At 53.0% G+C, this 19,310-nt stretch overlaps 1 long non-coding RNA gene across 1 annotated transcript; it reads left to right on the top strand.

Moving 5' to 3' along the window:
• The first annotated feature begins 419 nt into the window (after nt 1-419).
• Nucleotides 420-15,860, top strand: LOC131422329 (uncharacterized). Its single transcript, XR_009224072.1, has 3 exons — nt 420-754; nt 2,427-2,511; nt 14,830-15,860. It is a non-coding gene; the product is annotated as an uncharacterized LOC131422329 (long non-coding RNA).
• Nucleotides 15,861-19,310: the final 3,450 nt, after the last annotated feature.

Raw genomic sequence — 19,310 nt, forward strand, 5'->3', positions numbered from 1 at the left:
TGTAGAACTGATTTCATTGGTGGTGGTATTCTTTAGTCTTCAGCCTGGGAAACAGCTATTACGGACAATGTGGAAGGAAGGTGGTGGAAAATGAACCTTACAGGTGAATTCCCACAAGGACTACCCCTCCCCAAGTTGTGTTGAGCATTAAACATCTCTGGAGTGATTACTGTGTGATAGAGCCACAGAACAGTACCAAGCAAGGTTCCTCATTCCTGAGAGGAGCAGTGAGTGCTCCCCGGAGAGCTGTGGAGAGTGTTGTTCCATCTCAGGGGGAGCTCTGTGCATCAGCCTGGTGGGAGGGAGGATGCATGAGCATTGATTGGGATGCCTGGACCTTCTTTGCATTCATTCTTTAATTTTAGGCAAATTGATTAGCTTCAGAAATTCCTCTGTTTCAGTTCTATTTCTGTTGGTCTTAAAAAAAAATTTCCCTCTAGTTCCTCGCATTATGCTGGTGGGTCTAAACACCAGTCTCAGCTCTGGCAGCATATTAAAATCACCAAGCGATTTAGTTTGTATTATTTTACCTTCGCACCTGTGTCTAACTCTGCCTTCTTTTTGACCTAGAGAGTTTCCCTAACAGTTACTATGTGTGTGTGTGGGGCCGCCAGTGAGGAATGACAGAGGAGAGGCCAGAACCCCACAGTGCTTACCATGACCATATGTTTTGCTTCTCCCCAGATTGCCCTCAGCCGTTAGCGGAAGTCACAAAGTCCATAGAACGCAGGCCTTCGATGGACAGGTGGTCCAGGTAAGAGGCGTGGGCTGAGAGCCACTCATTCTGCCCCCTGGGGCACTTTTGAAAGGGGGAAACTAGGGTGGGGTGATGGGAAATTTGGTAGAGGGATTTTCTGAATTAATAAATTATTTTATACAAATGATACCCTGGCTACTGTAGGCCAGGATGTTCATTACTGGAACATGGGGTTCCAAGTTGAATAAGGTTTGGGGGGACAACACTCTAGTGGGAGAGACAAGTTGAAAAAACTAGCTGTACCCGAGTGCGTCCCGGCGCTGTGTGTGTTCCAGGCTGGCTTTATCTTGTTCACCATTTATTCCCATGCATGGGGCAGTTCCTGGCACATGGTAGATAGCTATAATCAATACTTAAATACGTAAATGAATGCATACAGAAAGTGCTATAAGAGTAGCAAAGGGGAGTCATTAAGTCTTCCGGGGATGGAATGGAAGGGACAGAAGGCATCGTGGAGGAGGTGGCAGAGGAATTTACCAGATAGGCCAGGGATGGGTGGTGGGAAAGGTTTCATGGCAGAGGGGAAGAGGCAGGTGGAGACTTTAACTGCTGAGAGCATGTGGCTGGCGTGGCTGGAGTTTGGCATGCTTACAGGGGAGTGCTGTGGCATAGGCTGGAAGACAGGTGGAGAGTGAGAGATGCAGGGTTTTGTAGAGTTGGGGGAGGGGGTGATGAAGGCCACTTGGGAAGGCGTGGGGCGAAGGGACGTGTGGAGAGACATGTAAAGAGGATTGACCAGATTTGGGGCGTGATAAGAGGTCCAGGGAGTGAGCTAGAAGGAGTGGAGTCTGACTCCTCCCGCAAATGAGTGGCTACTGATGTTCTCAACCCAGATGGGGGAGTCCTGGAGGAGGGGCAGGCTTGGGTTGAGTGGGAGGGAGACGCGAGGAGGAGGTAGAGAGTGAATTTGCTTTTAAGTTTGCAGTATAGTGCTTCTTGCACAGACTTGAAAGCCCCATGGATGCGAATTCAAGTCCCTGCTTCCCCACATATTAACTGGATGACTTTGGGCAAGTTACCAGCCTTCTCTGAGGTTCGGTTTCTTATTAGGTGTTCTTGGTTATTGACTTAGCACAGTGCCTGGCATAATAAGCATTTAGTAAATGGTGCTTTTCATTAGGCAGTTAGAAAAGCAGGTCTGAAACTAAGTAGAGTTGTCGGGACTGGAGATAACAGTGTAGAGGTGACAGGGAAAGCCTTGGAAACGGATGCAGCCTCCCAGGGGAGTGTGAAGAGGAGGAGAGAAGAGGGCAGAAGACAGACCTTGGAGAAGGATTCCAACACTGAAGGGTAAGGAGTATGGCTGAGCTCGGGAGCAAGATTGGAAGCTACTGGAGAGGCAGAAGAGAGGGATGGGGAAGAGAAAGGCTTGTGGAGGAGGGAGTGGTTCCTCAGGGATGGACTGGGATGGAGGAGCTCTTGGGTCTTCTCCTCAGGACATCTGGCCCTTTCCTTTAGCAAGAGCCACGTCAGTGGAGGGGCAGGCAGAAACCAGGCTGCGGTGGAGTGAGAAAGAATAAGAAGTGGAGGCCGTGTGGAGCCTGCCTGGGCCCAGCCCCCTCGGGGCTCAGGGGCGGTAGGGAATGCTCCCGTGCTTTGGGTCCCTTGAGCAGGACACTGGGCTTCCAAGGATTTCTCCTCATCAGCCTTCCCTCTCTCTGTCTGATAGGTCGCCTGTGGTCAGGACCATAGTGTGTTCCTAACGGATAAAGGAGAAGTCTATTCTGGTGGATGGGGCGCAGCTGGGCAAGCAGGTAGTGGCCCTTACACCCCCTTGGGATGGTGCAGTATGGAGCTGTCAGCGGTGGGGCTCTCATGAGCTAAAACCACCTGCCTTCATTTGACTCTCACCTCTCTTATCACTTCCTGGGGCCACTGTTCTGTTTGTCCCTTCCCAGTGCCCTCACCCCCGGCTCCCATGGAAAGGAACGGATAAAGGATTGGGTGGAGGATTAGAGCCACCCCTCAGCAGAGGAGCTGTGAGCCTTTCTCTCAGCAGAGACAGGAAACTGTGTGAGGCTTTCAAAGAGAAAACAAGTGTCCCCTAAAAGGAGCTTGATTTTCACTGATTTGAGAAGAATGTGATTAATGGAGGGAGGAATAGTTGAGAAACTTTCTGAAGCTTGTATATTTAGCCATTTTGTGTCTGATATTTGTCTGAAGGGAGGGCCATTCAAAATAAGATTGGATCTTGTGTAAATCCTCAGTAATCCTACCAGCACATGAAATCACCTTTCTTCATTGTCTAGTGTGTTCTTCCAGTCCTCGTTCATATGTGCACATTTTTTTTCCTTTTCTTTCTTTGTTATTTTTATTTCTGGGTGAGGAAGATTCGCCCTGAGCTACCATCGGATGCCAATCCTCCTCTTTTTTCTCAGGAAGATTGCCCCTGGGCTAACATCTGTGCCCATCTTCCTCTATTCCACATGGGACGCCGCCACAGCATGGCTTGACAAGTGGTGCATCGGTGCACGCCCGGGATCCGTACCTGGGAGTCCCGGGTCGCCACAACAGAGCGTGCACCCTTAACCACTCCACCACTGGGCTGGCCCCCATGTGTGCACATTTGTATACAGTAATCACAGCATAGGTGTGGTTTTTATATGCTTGTTTTATCATTTATACTTACATAAAGCATTTTTCCATGGTGATAATGTTTTCACAGTTATAGTTTTTAATATTTGTATGATATAGCGTCAACTTAATTTATCATAATTAATTATTCATTTAACCATTTTATTAAATAATTACTTCAGCATTTCCCTGTTGTCAGGTGGCATACTTCTTTGGAGGCGGAGTGCAGTGGCCGTTGGAGATATTATGACATTTATCTTGTGTGCATACGTGACTTTTTCTTTCGTTTGGATTATTGCTCTAGGATAAATCCCAAGAGTGTCAAAGGAGTAGGATATTTTTATTGTTGTCAGAATGTATTGTTAAATTGCTTTCCAGAAGTTTTGCCAGTTGATACTGCCAGCAGCAGTGGGTAGAAGTACCACTTGAATTCTGTGGGTGAGGCATCTTGGGGGGCTTAGCTGGGTCTTTGGCTCTGAGTCTCTCCAAGGCTGCAGTCATCGTAGGGTTCCACTGGGAAGGCTCTGCTTCCAGGAGCACACCGATGGTTGTTGGCAGGATGCAGGGGCCCCAATTCCTTGCTGGTAGTTGTCCAGAAAATGGTTGCTGGCCAAGCCTTCCTCGGTTCCTTGCCATGTAGGCTTCTCCATGAGGCAGCTCCCAACATGGCAGCTGGCTCCGTCAGAGTGACCAAATGAGAGGGTAAGACGGAGTGCCAGTGAGACAGAAGCCAGTGTTCTCTCATTTAATCTGGGCAGTGACCTCCCTTCACTTTTGCTGGCCTTCTGCTTGTGAGAAGCAAGTCACTAGGTCCAGCCCCCATACAAGGGTGGGGAGTACACGTGGGTGTGAACAGCAGGAGACGGGCATCACTAGGGGCCATCTTAGAAGTAGCCTGCCACAACCATGATCTTGACTGTGGCCTGAGCCTCCCCCTGTCAGTGACAACAGTGATTTCTTTCCAGTGGCCCTTGCCAGAGCACAGTTAGGTAAAGAAGCTCTCTGCGACCCAGGCAGCAGAGGCCTGGCCCCAGCTCTGCCGGCCTCGCTCACCTAGCTGTACACTTTCTGGGTCAGTAAACCCCTCTTTTCCTTTTGAGTCAACTTAGGGACTGTTATTGTGCCGCTGTCTTCGCCAAAGCACTTAGAATCTGTCTTTCCAAAGTTATCCCTCAGCAGAGGCACCAAGATCAAATCCTGCTGGAAAGCTAAGCAGGTGAGACCCAGCCTGCTCTTGGGAGGTGCAGACATCTCTCAGTGCCACTTGACGTTTGCCCTTGGCCGTCTCTAAGCGCTGTGAGTTCAGTGGGTCCAAAAGTGAACCCCTGCTCGTCCCCCACCTGCTCCTTCTCCACTGTTTGCCACGTCCACTCACGTTCCCCTCTAGGAATCATGTCCCTTCCCTTCTTAGAACCCTCACCGTCTCCCCATTGTGCTTAGAATAAAGACCAGACCCTTCCGTGGTCTACAGCATCCTGCATGACCTGCCCTCCCTGCTCCCCACGGGCGTCTTGCAAATATTCCCCCTCGTCCCCTGGCTTCATCCACTCGGCCCTTGTTTAAACTCCCTCAGTGGGCCATGGCCCCTCCCTCCCTGTGCAGGTGCTGTCTCCCCTACGTGGAATACCGTGCTCTCCCCTCCCCTCCACACTCCTACTCATCCCTCAGACTGCGTGGATAGAGTGAAGCCTCCCGACCGCTCCTGCCCATGAACTACATCAGGCTCCCTGACGTTCCCTCACGGAGGCCCCTGTCCTGCCCTCCCTGCAGTCAGCACAGATTAATTGGGTGTTAATTTTGGCTGACCTCTGCCTCCTCCACTAGACTGAACTCAGAGGGAGGGACCGGGTCTCTTCCTTCCCCTCATGTTCCCATCACCAGTTAGATGTTTAGCATATGTTTGCTGTTTGGGACATATTTGTGGAGTGAATGAATGACCTGGCACTTATCTGCTCTGTCCATTCACCAGAGTCCTTCCAAGTTCTCGCCGGTTTGTCTTCCTAACAGTATGGACCCTTCCTGTGACTCGGGTGAATGTCCCCCGGTACTTGCCCTTCTCAGGAGTGGGGACGGTTAAGCACGTGGCGTGTGGGGGCACGGGCTGTGCTGTATGAAATGGTGAGAGCCTCTTGCAGGCAGATCATTGGGAAGCTGTAGGGGGCTCGATGGGGAAGGATCCGTGTCTGCTGGATTCACAGGCGCAGACCTCAGCCTGAGGGAGGGAACGTGGCTGTGGGAAGACCTAGTTAGAGTGAGTTCAGTTAATAGAGGGTGAGGGTGACGTTCCTGACAGAAAGATAGTAGCCCTGGTTTCTCTGTAGACAAATAGCCAGCCCAGAGCTTAGTAATTCTGTAGTAAACCTCTGGAGTGGAGAAGGAACTGCTTTCTCCCCCTCCCGTCGCCTGGGCCAGAGACTCCGGCCCTGCCTTCTCCAGAGAGACTGCGCCAAGAAACAGAGACAGAGGGAGAAGAGCCTTAGGGTTTGGACACTGAGGTCCATGCCCTTGGGATGAAACATCTGGCACCACTGATGAGTATTCCACTTTTTATAAGCAAAACATCATTTCTGAGAGTTTTCGGCATGTGGCCAGAAGTTGTTTTGTACTTGGCTTGCTCTCCTGGTCAGTGTGAAACTTAGAGCTGTTAGTAGGGGGACAACTGCCCTTCTGAGGCTCTCCTGTGTTCACATGGGGTTTCTGGGTGATTTGTGGACTGGGCCCCTCCAGGTTGCCCTCCAGGTGTGGGAAGTTTGTATTCTGAGCCTGGTTAGTTTGCTTGACATACGCCAAGAGTAAGAATTTAAAAGAGGAGAAAAGAAACTGATTCTTTTCCAAGTGTCATTAACGTTTTTGCCAAGCAAGGAGGAGAAAACAATCCCTGTGGATCTAAAGCATCCCGGCGTTGCAGTTTGAATTTCTGGTGAGGAGGGCTGCACTTGGTTTGACTTACTGACCTCTGTTTTTACTGTCATGTAGAAGGACATGTTTTTGTCTGAGGCTACGGAATTCTTGGCAACGGACCAAACCTAGTGGAAACTGCTCTTCCGGAAATGATTGCACCCACTCTCTTCAGCTTGATGGAGTTCAACCCAGAAGTCCAGGTTTCCCCATTCGCTGTGGACTCAGCCGCTTTGCTGCCCTTACCAGTAAGTGGCCAAGCCCGTGTGGCCCCAGAGACAGGCTGAGCTGCACTCTCTTGGGTTCACCCCAAGCCGTGGGCAGCTCTCAGTGTCCATCCATCCAGTGGAGGGGCGCCCCGGGTGGATAATTACAGAGAGTGGCTCATCCAGACGTTGTTTGGCTTGAAGTTGTATAATGTGTGTCTTTTTTCATCCTGGAGTTTTGTTTTTGGTTCCTTTGGTTTGTGGTTGGGCTCACGTGAAAGTGAATTTTCTCAAGAGGACGCCAGTCAGTGTTAGGAGGGGGACCCTCGAGAATGTCGGGGTGCTGGGGAAACCAGCAGAAGTTTGGTGACTCCCCGGGAGGGCCATTGGGAAATGAAAGTGTGGGGCTCATCCCGCTCCTGGCCAAGCCCAAACCCTGACCTGCCGCAAGAACTGGGGATGGCAGGACGCCGCTTTGTCAGACGCCCTGGGGTTTTGTGGAGGGAAATATGCCCGATTTCTCCAAGGTGCCGGGAGAGAATGATCAAAGGCAAGGCTGGAATGGAGCTGTTCTCGAAGGTTTGCCCAGTTACCAAGCCATCAGACACCCAGGTGCCTCCCGCCCTCGGATGTGCGCTTTCCTTGATTGCCTCTCCCGTTCCACCAGTGACTGTCAGGTCAGTCTGCTGCTCTTTAGTTGACCTGATGGGTAAGACTGAACTAAATTAATTTCATTTTGTGGGGATCCTCAAGTCAGTTCGCTATTTCCTTGCAACTGAAAAATGTTAATTTGTAAATCTCAATTACTCATCTCTGGTGAGTCATTGTTTTCTCTTTAGGCGTCTGGGCCGGGACAATGAGTTGGGTCATCCTCATTTGTGTTCTGTGGCCCCACGCTACTGTGAGGACTATCCAAGGGCCCCCTGACCCAGAGTCCTGACTGCCCTTCAGTTGTTGTCTGATGTTCAGATCTCAGGCCTGTAACACACACGGGCTGTGGCGTGGACTGTGGGGGGGTGACTGTGTGCACAGCACCCTCGGTCGCAGTGATGACTGGGGTAATCCCTCAGCACCGTCACTCGGAGTCAGCACTTCCATTTGCTAATGACTCGAGGTCGCCAGACTCTTCTAAAGCTATTTTGATTTAGAAAATAAGAGTCATTATGAACTCATTCTGGAGCTATCAATGACCTATTTTCCAGAATGTTCTAAGGCTTAAACTGTGCAGAGTCACATCCTTAGACATCCATACAAAATGTGCAAAGTATTCAACTAGAGTAGACTGTTTTCTATTTGCTGTCATGCCATGTGGACGTTTTGGGTCACACTGAAATGAAATCCCTTTCTAGATTTCCCCCAAGACCCCACAGCCGCCCTCCAGGTGCCAGTGACTGTCCTCAGTAGAGGGAGCATCAGAGCTTGGGTTTCTCCCCCGTCTATGTGCCCAGCGTTTGCATGTGGTCAGTGGGAGTTGGACTTGGTTGGTTTCCCCTGAGGTCTGCTAACATTTTGGAGGCCAGACTGAATTGTTCTGTTAAACACGTAAAATACATGGGTGGAGGCCCCAGCGTGATGGTCAGACCAGAGGGGCTCTTACAGCTCATAACAAAGGGATTCCCTATTTATCAGCCCGGATTATTTTAGTCCTGGCTTCTCTATGTCTTGTCTTCTACTTCTGCTTCCCAAATGGGGGTGGTGCAATGGGGCCTCTGTGGGCCCACTCCTCTCTGGCCAAGGAGTGCCCAGAGCTGATGTGGACGGAAGTCGGGACCGAAGGCTGGGTAGCGGGAGGCTCCCCCACCAGATCTGGGGCCCCGTCCTGGAGGTGGGCATTCCCAGAGCCCGGTCTAGATTCCATCTCCTGGACTGTCCTCTAGAACACTCTGTCTGTTCTTGTCCTTCATGGAAGTTTTTACAGTTTGTAAACACGTATATATTGGTTTGATCATTTGTTTCTTTCTAACTGTTTGACTAGCTCCTGCCCCATGGGGACAGGAACCATACGTGTTCACTCACTGTCCCGTCCCAGCTCCCAGCACACAGACATTGACCCGGCCCAAAGAGGTGCCCGGTCACCCTGTGTCCCTTGACCAAATGCTCCCGAGATGTGGAAACCCAGACAAGGGATGACGGACGGAGGTCTCCCTCTATCAGGGCATGACCAGGACTGGAGGGTGCTCAGACTTCAGGAGGTGTGGAGGGCAGGGTGTGGTCGGATGTGACTGTGGGTGAGGGGCGTGCATAAGGGGCAAGCAGAGTGGGCCATGACTGTGGGTGAGGAGCGTGCATAAGGGGCGAGCAGAGTGGGCCGTGTCCAGGAGCCTCCTGGGCCTACAGCTCCGTGCGTGTGCTCTTCTCCATGTGACGGACACACCGTCATTCTGGGCTTGGACATGTCTTTGGTTTGGGGACAGTATACTTTTCCCTTCAAAAGGAGGCGTTAATGCCTGGTAGAAATTGAAGTTTAACATGGGGCTCTGTTTGTCCCTGGTTCTAGAAAGCCTATTCTCATGACCCTTCCTCTTCTTGGTGACTTGCCTCTGGCCTAGCCCAGCCAAGCCACCCTTTTCCTTTCTGTGCAACGGAGAGCTGTTTGTGTGAGGCAAGAACATCCGAGGGTGCGTGGGAATCGGTTGCCTGGAAGACCGGTATTTGCCAAGGAGCGTAAGGCTGGCCTGGACGGGCGTGAGTGCGTGCCCACAGAGCAGACTACCTGATGTGGCAGCAGCGTCCAGTGTGCGGCTGGGCCGGGACCAGGTCCCTGGGCGCTGCTTCCCCTCCCGGGTCCCCGCTGGCCTCCTCCTGCCCCAGCGCACCCTCTGCCAGGGCGTCAGGAGAGAGCGCGTAGTGGTGAGGAGCCAGAGCGAGCGCCCAGCAGCCGCTTCTCAGGCTGCAGGCTCCCTGGCGCTGCGCTCCTGCCTGGGGCTGTGAGTGAGCAGCCTGTGCAAGCAGGGGGCAGCCTGACCAAGGGTTCCAGTCCCACGGTGCCCCGGAAGAGGCCTCATCAGGGCCTGTGCGTGGGCACGTGGAGCAGAGAAACAGGCCTGCCAGGCCTCAGAGAGGAGCAAGCTGCAGGCTGGGCTCCACGAGGCCAGAGAGGCTGCCAAGAGGGAGAGAGTTGAAATGACAAAGCTGGCGTGACTGGAGCTGTTTGCAGAGGCCCATGTGGAGGAATGTTTTAAGGTGCATTTGAAAGAAAGCAGGATGTTGAATATTTACAGTGCGTTACCACAGGCACCAAAGTGAAAAATAAGGCTTTTCATAGGGGGAGGTGCAATTAGACAAAAAGGCTCACTTCAGAATTAAAGGGGAGAAAGGTTCTTTCTTAAATTGTAGTTTATCTTACTGGTGTTTACTAAGTCAGTTCTAAAAAACAGCTATTTGTTTTTTTGAACACAGAACATACGTACTTGGTACAAAGTGTCTTATGTAAACTAAGTCTCCCGTCTCTTGTCCCAGAGGCACCACCGGTTCTGGTTCTCATGTTCCCTCCAGAGACAGACTGCGGAGAGAGCGAGCGTGTGTGTGTGCGCGCGCGACCGTGTGCATGCACAGGCCTAAGTATTTCCTTTGCAGCCTGGATTTTAATAATGTCTTTTGAAATTGTGAAAAGCGTCTTTAAAAAACACTTGTAAAAATGCAAAAGAAATGTATAATTTAAATACAATAAGGATTTATTTTTCAAAAACTCACTGCAGAATGTTTCCAGGCACTTTGGTGTTTTAGGGGCTGTTTCCATGGGCCCTTCCCCCAGCTGCTGGCTCTCCTGGTTCCCTGTGACCTTGGCAGGCCCTGCCTCCTGTATAAAAACTCTAGGTGAGGTCTCTAAGGAACAGGTCAAAATGGAGACTTTAAACTTGTTAGAAAGAACATGGTGTGACGCAGACTTGTTCCCAAGCCAGTTGACACTCGCTCGCTTGTTCACTGAGCCTGGAAATCCCATGACGTGTGGGGATGGAGAGTCGTGGGAGGACAGTGGACGGCAGCTCAGGTGACGTGAACATCGGTGATGGAGACGTCCCGCTTGTTGTCTTGGTGGCTCCTCATGGCCTCTCGTCACCCCACCAAGAGGGCTTCTTTCTGAGGGGAAGCTGGGGACACAGTGAAGCCACTGGGTTTGGATGAATGACCGCTGTGGCTAGGGCTCCCACCTGCCTTCATTTCCTCCACATTAGAGCGAAGATCAGCCATGAGATAAGATTTGAAATTGGAGAGCATTTTCCCTGTAGAAATGGCCGGGCCAAGAGTGGGCCTCTGTTGTGGAGCTGGAGGCAGCAGGCTGCTGGGGCCTGACGCCGCTTGCCCTTCAGAACAGAGCCCCCTTCATGACTCCTTCCGTCCCTGTGGGAACGGCCTTCCTGTGCCCATGCCGTCAGGGAGAGGACACTCCATTCTGTTCTTGTGATGGCTGCTTTCTGGCCACTCCGGCATCCTCCCCCACACGTTTGTTGAGACCTCAGTGTTTGCAGAGCTCCTTTATTCCCTGTCACCTTGTGATTGGGGTTGGGAGAATGGGTGCAGGCCAGGGCTTGACAGAATGGTACTGAGGGCCGACGGCCTGGCCCTTCCGCTCTGTACAAACTTGAAGGTGCGAGGCCGGGGCTCTGGGAGAGACGGGGGCAGGAACCAGGTCTGGGGTCAACTAGGTTGGGTTTCTTAAAGATGAGACAAGTCTGTTGTTGGTAGTTGGACTTCACTCCAGTCTGTCCTGTTGTGCTCACTGTTTTTAATTGCAGGTGATTTTTATTCTTTTAAAAACTGTATTTTCTTATTAATCTGCAGTGGGGGGTATGTTACATCATTTAAAAAGTATTCTGAGGGGCCGACACCATGGCCTAGTGGTTAAGTTCAGTGCGCTCTGTTTTGGTGGCCCGGGTTCGGTTCCCGGTCATGGACCTACACCATTTGTCAGTGGCCGTTCTATGGCAGCGACCCACATACAAAATAGAGGCAGATTGGCACAGGTGTTAGTTCAGGGTGCATCTTCCTCAGCAAAAAAAAAAAAAAAAAGAAAGTATTGCAAGAAAGAAAAGAAAAAGAATAAAGCCTCTTTGTAGCTCCTACAATGGTATAACTAGTTATTCTTAGACTCACAGATCCTGGGCTTTTCTGACAGCGTGTAGGGCCAGAAAGTGACCTCTGAGCCACCTGATTCACACCTCCCCTTCCAGAAGCTTCATGGAATGTTTTCCTGCTACACATTGATGCTCAGAGCTCAGAGAGGTTCAGTGGTTTCTTCAAGGTCACACATCTAGTCAGAAGCAGAGCCAAGATTCAGACTCAGACGTGCCTGACTTGGAGATGGTGGCGTCTCCACCATAGTCCCCTCCTTTGTGAGGGCCTGAGCTGGAGATTCAGGGTCCCTGGTGGTGGAGAGAAGGAAGAGGTGGGGACACACTGACCAGGTGTTACCTGGTCTTTACAGGACCCTGTGACTAAAGGGCAGCACTGCAGGCGTGCGAACAGGCTGCTACGGGACATTTCTGAATGACATTCCCCCGGGCGGTGCCCTCTGTCCTCAGACAAACAGCACAGACTTTCTGAGGGGCAGAGAGCTGTGCGGGGAGCTGGGCGCTCTGTGCTCTTCTCTCTCACCCTGCAAACCCCCTGTGAAGGTCGGCTCTCCCCACAGCCGGCACCTGTGGACACTGACTCCGGGAGTCGGAGGGGCTGCCGCGTCTCCCAGCCCCTCGGGGTTGGGCTGCGATGTGAACTTGGGGCTCTGCCTGCAGACTGTGCCCCCCCTCCCCGTGCGCCCCTCTGGGCAGGACCAGGTTGGGCCCCGGAGCACAAGCTGGGAAACCCTCTGACTTCCGGCCTCTTTCTTCTTTGGCGCCTCAGTGGCCACAGCCTGGGCGGGTCCGACATCCCAGGAGAGGTGCCTGTGGAAGTCGAGCGCTCTGGGGCGTGGCCTCCCTGCAGGCTGAGCTCTGTCCCTTTGTCAACCTGGCCTCTTGGTGCCATGAAGGACGTTTCTGATGCAGCCAAGTGCAGGAGCAGTGAGTCTGGCCGGGGGTCCCAGCCCCGCTTCAGTGCTGGCTCTCAGCCTTTCTCTGTCTTTCCTCTGGTGGGGGTGTGCTTTAGACACTTGTCATCGTGGAGAGAGAGGCTCGAAACTGATTCTGCTCCAGATTTTAGGACTCACTCAGGCTAAGTGTGCTCCTCGTTTTGGAACTATTTACCTTTGCAGTAATGTGAGTATAAATTGGTTTAGAATAGAAACTCCTTTGAACCTTGACAAGGACAGAAATAAAACGTGGCTGAGAGCAGTCTTCTCTTGGGCTCAGTTCAGAGACTGTGAGGCAGTGAGGGACTGCGCCCCAGGGGAGCTGCCCGCTGTCCCCAGAGAGGGCTCTCAGAGGCCAGGCCCGCACTCCGGAGGCCAGCCTCAGCCGAGACCATTCTCCTGGCGAGGAAACCAAGGCCAAGTGGTTTACTCTGCTTTGGGCTCTAGTGGCCACTGGGGGAGCAAGACATTGGTGCTCAAGTCAGCAGCTTGGCTACAGAGGAGCGTGGAGAGGGGCCCTTTCCCTGGGAAAGTCAATACCATGTGCTCTGATGGCCTGGGGAGGTTGCTAAGAGCTCATTTGGGCCCCGTCACCACAGAGGTGACATGTTTCTTTGCTTCCACGGCCAGCCTGGAGCACTTTCTGCTCCTACGTGCCTTTGCCTTGAACTTGGGGCACTGCTGCTTGTTTGTTGAGTGATTTCTTTAATAGGTTTTGCTAAAGATATTTGTTTAGGGATGGCGGGGCAGGTGGCACAGATTGGTCACTAACATCCATTTACTTTGTGACCAGGAGTCCTTAATGGACTCTTCTCCCAACCCCAAAGGCGCCAAGCTCCGGGGTCAGCGCCTGCTACGTCCGGGCTTTTAGGCCGGGTCTAAATCTGGATTAGGCCTTGTCCCCATTTAGCTCAGTCAACTCCACAGGCTGTTACAGGTCCCCTTTCCAGCTGTCACACTGCCCGGCTGAGCGCTGCCGCCAGGAAGGGAGGCAGAATTCGGATGCAGCTTCAGCATCCAGGCAAGGGTCTGAGGAGTGAGTGGGGCAGGTGCACTGTCTTAAAAATTGCCACCTGAGGAAACACTCTATGGTCATTCACCACATGAGGACGTTTCAGTCGACGAGGGACCACACACAGGACGGTGGTCCCATGAGATTAGTGCCGCACAGCCCGGGTGTGTAGTGGGCCATACCATCTAGCTTTGTGTAAGGACGCTCTGCGATGTTCACATGACGAAATCACCTAACGACTCGTTTCTCTGAACGTGTCCTCATGGAGAAGCGACGCATGACTACTTGCATTTGCGTCTTTTTGCATCAAGAACCTCTGGAAGGACAACAGAAACCAGTTAAAAGTAGTTTCCAGTTCAGAGGGAAGGTGGGGAATGGGGCAGATGGTGACAGGGGTGATACTAAAGGTATTTAATACCTGTTTATTCTTCTTCACTGAATGTCATTTTATATTGTAGCCATGTGAATGTATTGCCTATCCAGAATAACAGTAACAACAATAATAAGAATAGTAGCACAACAAGAGAAGGAAAGTGCCCTTTCCTGGGGAGCTGGCGTGGCTGTGTGCACATGGAGTCCCTCGAGTCGTCGCACACCCGGAGCTGGTTGGGGAGTCCGTTTCCAAGGCCAGGCTGCGCAACACTGCGAGTCATTTAAAGGCATACAGCCCGGAGCCTGCACATCTGCACGAGGGCTGTGTGCTCGTTACCTCGAGAGTTGGGCCTCCTGTGACGGAGTGTCGTCAGCGTAGATGGGCGGTGCTGGCGAGACTGGCAGCAGGCATTGGCACCTTCTGAGACACAGTAAACACCCCTCCTCGAGGCTGCACGTGGCTCGGGGAACAGCCTGCCTGAGTCTGGAGCTGGAGCTGGTGGAAAGAGGGTGAGGCCAGGGTCCTCGTTCCCAGAGTGGACCCTGAAGGCAGGAGAAGGGGTTTCTTGAGCTGCTCCAGTGGACATGGTGGTGACCCCCGGAAGGTCACTGAACAGCTGGCTCGAGAGCAGGTGTTGACTCTGGCGGGGTCATGCACAGAGGGGAGTAGCCTCTGTGGGCTCTGCAGGTCCCGGGATGGTGCACTTGGGGTCTGTGCTCGAGCCTAGAGCGGCCCCTTAGAGGGGTGGGCGTGAACTGTCATGTCTGCCGGTGACGGGGTGGGGAGTTGGGATGGCCCTTTCCATGGTGATGGCATTGACTCGTCTCAGCAGACCTGCAAGGTAGGTGTAAGCATGCCCATTCCCAGGGGAGGGACCCAAGTCAGAGAGGGTGAGTCATCTACCAACAGGCAGAGCCCGGATCAGGCCCAGCTGGGCCTCTGAACCCGTCTGCCTCCCAGCCAGCCATTTCCCCTCACGGTGTGCTGGGTCGTGTTTTTCAGGTGACGGTGCCAGGAGAGCCTGTGGATGTGGCGTGTGGTGTGGATCACATGGTGACTCTGGCCAAGTCGTTCATCTGAGTCTCCTACCTGACCCACTCGAGCCCGGCCCTGGCCTCAGAACCACTTGGACTGCTTAGCAGAGGCAGCCAGCCGGGGCTCTTGATGGGGGTCAGAGAGGATCAGGCCCTTCGTGAAGTGTGACGCAGTCTCCTAAAGCCCTCAGTAGGAACATACTAGAAGTCCCGGGACGTGGGCCCTTCTCCAGCTAAGGAGGAGACCTGCTGAATTCAGCACGGGACGGCTGCCTTTAGTGGGCCAAGCTCCAGTGAGATGAGTCCCAGGGCTGTGTGGTCCTGGCAAGGCGAGGCTAATTCACACATCTCGGCTCTTTCCACGGAACACATGCCAGCCTCTGGTGTCACGTCTGGCCTGAGAACTTGGTCTTAGGAAAGCTTAGCTCTCATAGCATGCCATTTTGGTGGATCTTCAAAGGTGGCCTGACGGAATTTAGTGTCAGGGGAGCTTCTGCGGCCCCCTCTGACCACGGCAGAGCTCTCGGTTGGCGTCTGGGCAGGCTGTGTGTGGGCGTCAGTGCAGGGCCTGGCCGAAATGAGGGAGGTGGGCTGGTTTCGGTCTGGGGTTTTCATTCAGATCCCCCTGCCCGCTCAGCCATTTCCTGTCAGCTGCCCACGGCCAGCTCGCTGCTGGGACACACACAGAAATCCCTGGACTGGGGTTCTCCCTGGGAATACCAGTGGGCGCCAGCCCAGTACCCCTGGGCCCATGGGTGTCACCAGCCTTGTAACCATTCTCACTGCCTGGCTTGGAAGAGTTGAGAAGCTCCCGCAGGAAGAAGATTGAGGCCAAATTCTTGTGGGCTGAGGGCTCAGAGCACATCCTGCAGAGGCTTGACTGGAGAGAAGAAAGATTCGGAATTTGTGAAAAACATTTGAGTTAGTAACGTAACTCATCTTTTTCTTTAAGCACAATTTTAAAATTCTCTTTTGGAATAAAGTCTATTTTCTGTCTTTTTGAGAACTACAGAGGTCTTTTTATTTTACGTCATCATTCAGAGATTAGCTTTCAAAAACAATGCTTTTTGATAAAGAGGCGACTAGAAGCCAGTGAAAAATACTTGAGAAGACAGTCCTACTTGAAAACTCTTTTCTGAAAAGAGTCTATTTCCACAGTTCAATTGGGAGCAAATGAGGAAGTACAAACATCCCTGGGAATCATGCCACAAACTGGGGTCTCCCTCCCTGCCGGCCTGCACCCTCTTCCTTCTGTTCGTTCATTCATCAAATCCTTCCTGTGTGCCCTTCATGTGCCAGGTCCTGTTTATCACTGGGTCACATGGTGACAAAACCGCCTGTAAGCATGTCTCGTGGAGCTGACATTCTAGGAGGAGAAACAGACTCTAAACAAGCAAAGTGCCAAGTCCCCTGGACGGTCACGTGGGCTGTGGAGAAAAATAAAGCAGGCGAAGTGGACGGGCAAGGGCGGGCCAGCTGCAGTGTAGAGTGGGATGGTCACCGGGCAGATGGCCTTGCTGGGACTGAGGATTGGGAACAGCTAGCTGGTATCTGGGGGAGCAGCCCCGGGACCCCTCATCTGGGCTCATGCTAGCTCCACTTCTCTGTGGGGACCAGTTCTTCTGTTTATTACAGCCAAGCTTTTCCCGAAGCTTGAGGTAGAAATTGAAAACAATTTGTCCCTTTCCTTCCTGAAACTCCTGGTTGGGCCAACGACCACGTCGCCACAGGGTGAAGAACAGTAATCCGTCCCCTGTGAAATACCACCTTAAAGCAGGTTCTGATTTATGGGAGTGGGGGGTGGCTCCCCAGAGGACGGGCCTGGGCCCCCACAGCGGTGTCCAGGATGGTAGGTGACAGTGAGGGAGCAGCTCTGGTGAAGGTGGGAATGGTTTTTAAGCCTCCCAGCCCAGTGGCAGCCAAGATTCTGATCCAGAGAGTACTGCACCTCGGACACGGCCACCAGGGGTTAGTACAGGGCGTCCTTGGATTTGTCTTAAAACCGTGTCTTCCCGTCGGGCCCGGTCTGCCCAGCTGGGCGGCGGGGCTTTGCTCTGTGTGGGTGATGGGGTGCCCTGGTCAGAGCTCATCTGCCACACACCAGGCCCTTTCGACAGTTGTCCTCTGTGCTCGTGTCCCTTCTCAGCTTCTGTCCCTCGTTCCCAGCCCCTCCCAGCGTTTAACACCCACAGACACAGAAACTGTCTGCACCATTAGCTTCGTTGCTATAATTTATCCTTTTTTCCTGTGAAAAGTCAGTGTTTGCAGGCTCCGGGCTCCTGTCACTTCAGCAAGTGTGTGAGGACACCCTGAATGCAGTGACCACGGGCCACTCCGACGTGTCACCTGTCCGTCCTGTCTTCTTACACTCAGAGTCTGTCCTTCCACCTATATTGGGGTCGGTAGCCGAGGCCAGTGCAGAGCCCGAGTGGCAGGCACAGCCTGAGAAGGTGGAGGGACTCTCGTCACACGGTGGCTACCACCGCTCCCTCTGTGGACAGTTGTTCCCAGGGCCTGGGTCTCCGTCTTCCGTCCCCTGAGTCCCCGCCAGACGTGCAGGCTGCCACTCCATGATGATTTCTGGGGAAGGGGCTCTTGCTGGCACGCAGACCCTGACATCAGTGAATAAAAGACACTTGGCCTGGGGGCCGGCCCGGAGGCACAAGCAGTTAAGTGCGCGCGCTCTGCTGCGGCGGCCCGGGGTTCGCTGGTTCGGATCCCGGGCGCACACCGATGCACTGCTTGTTAAGCCATGTTGTGGCGGCGTCCCATATAAAGTGGAGGAAGATGGGCATGGATCTTAGCCCAGGGTCAGTCTTCCTCAGCAAAAAGAGGAGAATTGGCAGATGTTAGCTCAGGGCCGATCTTCCTCACAAAAAAAAAGGCACTTGGCCTGCCGTTCTCGTCAGGTCCGCCCCTGACTCACTCAGGAGAGTCCTGTCCTGACCACACTTGTTTCTTGAATATGTGGTGGCTCACATTTTCAGGAGGTCAGGAAACACCTACTGTGCACTCACTGTGCTTCATGTGACACAGTCAGACGCTGAGAACCACGTGGCAGGAAGAGTGCTCTGACTTGGCACAGCAGGTAACAGTCTCGCTGAGCGCCTGGCACAGGGTAGCCACTCGGGCTGCGTTTCTGAAGATCCACACTGTTCTCTCTCACATTACGCTCAGGTCCCAGCACCTCCTGACCAGCAGCAGAGTTACTCACACCTTGTGAGGGTCGTTCTCCCCGCAAGGGCTGCATGGGAGCTGCTCAGGTGCCTTGGCCTAACCATGCAGCCTGACCTTCCCACAGACCACTTCACATGGCCTTGGGGGTGGCCCCCAGCACTGGGGTCGCCCTGTCAGGCAGCCATGGTCCTGGGGCCTGCCTTGCCCCGTGATTGAGCCCCAGGAATGTATCTCCTCCCCCAAGGAGCCCACACTTGCCTTTCTCTCTCCCAGGGTGCATCACCCAGCTACCCTCAGACGCTCATGCTGTGGCGACCAAGAAACCCAGCCTTTCTTCAAACACCAACCTTGATATTTCACACGGAGCAGCCCAGATTGAGCTTGAGCTGGAGACAGTGCTTGGAGTCCCTCTCGCTGTGCTTTGCTCAGGGCCACACTGAGCGCATGCTGAGCGGTTAAGTATAAAAGGAAAAATCCAGAGAGTGTGCTCACCGTCTTGCTAGGGAGGCAAACAGGTGGGATGTAGCTGGTGGGGGGCTGCCCATCAGGAGCAGAGAAACTTGGTGTTGCTGTCGCTCTGGTAGCGTGGTGCCAGCTGAATTTCCAGGAGACCAGAGAAGAGCACAGGAATCTGTGCCCATCAGAAAAATGCCCCGTGTGAGTCCTCCCTCAGAGACGGAAACTGAACAGGCTCAGGCTCGTGACCGGAAGCTGTTCCACAGCTAAGTCATCCACCCTCATTACAGCGGGAGAACACTGAAGATGAAGCAAAGGCCTGATTGGGTCCCTGTTCCTGTCTGACTGTACGCCAGGAGCTGCCAGGTGCTGGGGATGCAGTGGTGAGAAGCATGCATTCATTCCAGCTGCTGCATCGGGCGGCAGGCTGCCTCTCATGAGTCTGGCCTCAAACTAGGAAATCAGGATGAGGCCGCCTGCCCCCAGAGCAGCCGAAGGAGGCCGTGTTCATGAGGGGATTCCTTTGGGCAGATTCAACCCCTCACCCTGGGCTTCTCAACCTTGCCTGTATGATAGAATCATCTGGGAGGTTACTGATTGATTGTTTTGATGTACCGTATTCAACAGCTGCTGGACATTTGAGTGGTTCCACTTTTTGGCTGTTATCAATAATGCCAGAACTTCATGTACGAGTTTTACATTGGCCCAGCGTTCTATTTTCTGGATCATTCGCATACAAGTGTCTGTGTGAACATGTTCTCAGTATTCTCGAGTGTATACCTAAGGAGTGGGATCACTGGGGCCTGCATTTAATTT

Source organism: Diceros bicornis, chromosome 26, assembly GCF_020826845.1.
Source record: "Diceros bicornis minor isolate mBicDic1 chromosome 26, mDicBic1.mat.cur, whole genome shotgun sequence".
Classification (NCBI taxonomy): domain Eukaryota; kingdom Metazoa; phylum Chordata; class Mammalia; order Perissodactyla; family Rhinocerotidae; genus Diceros; species Diceros bicornis.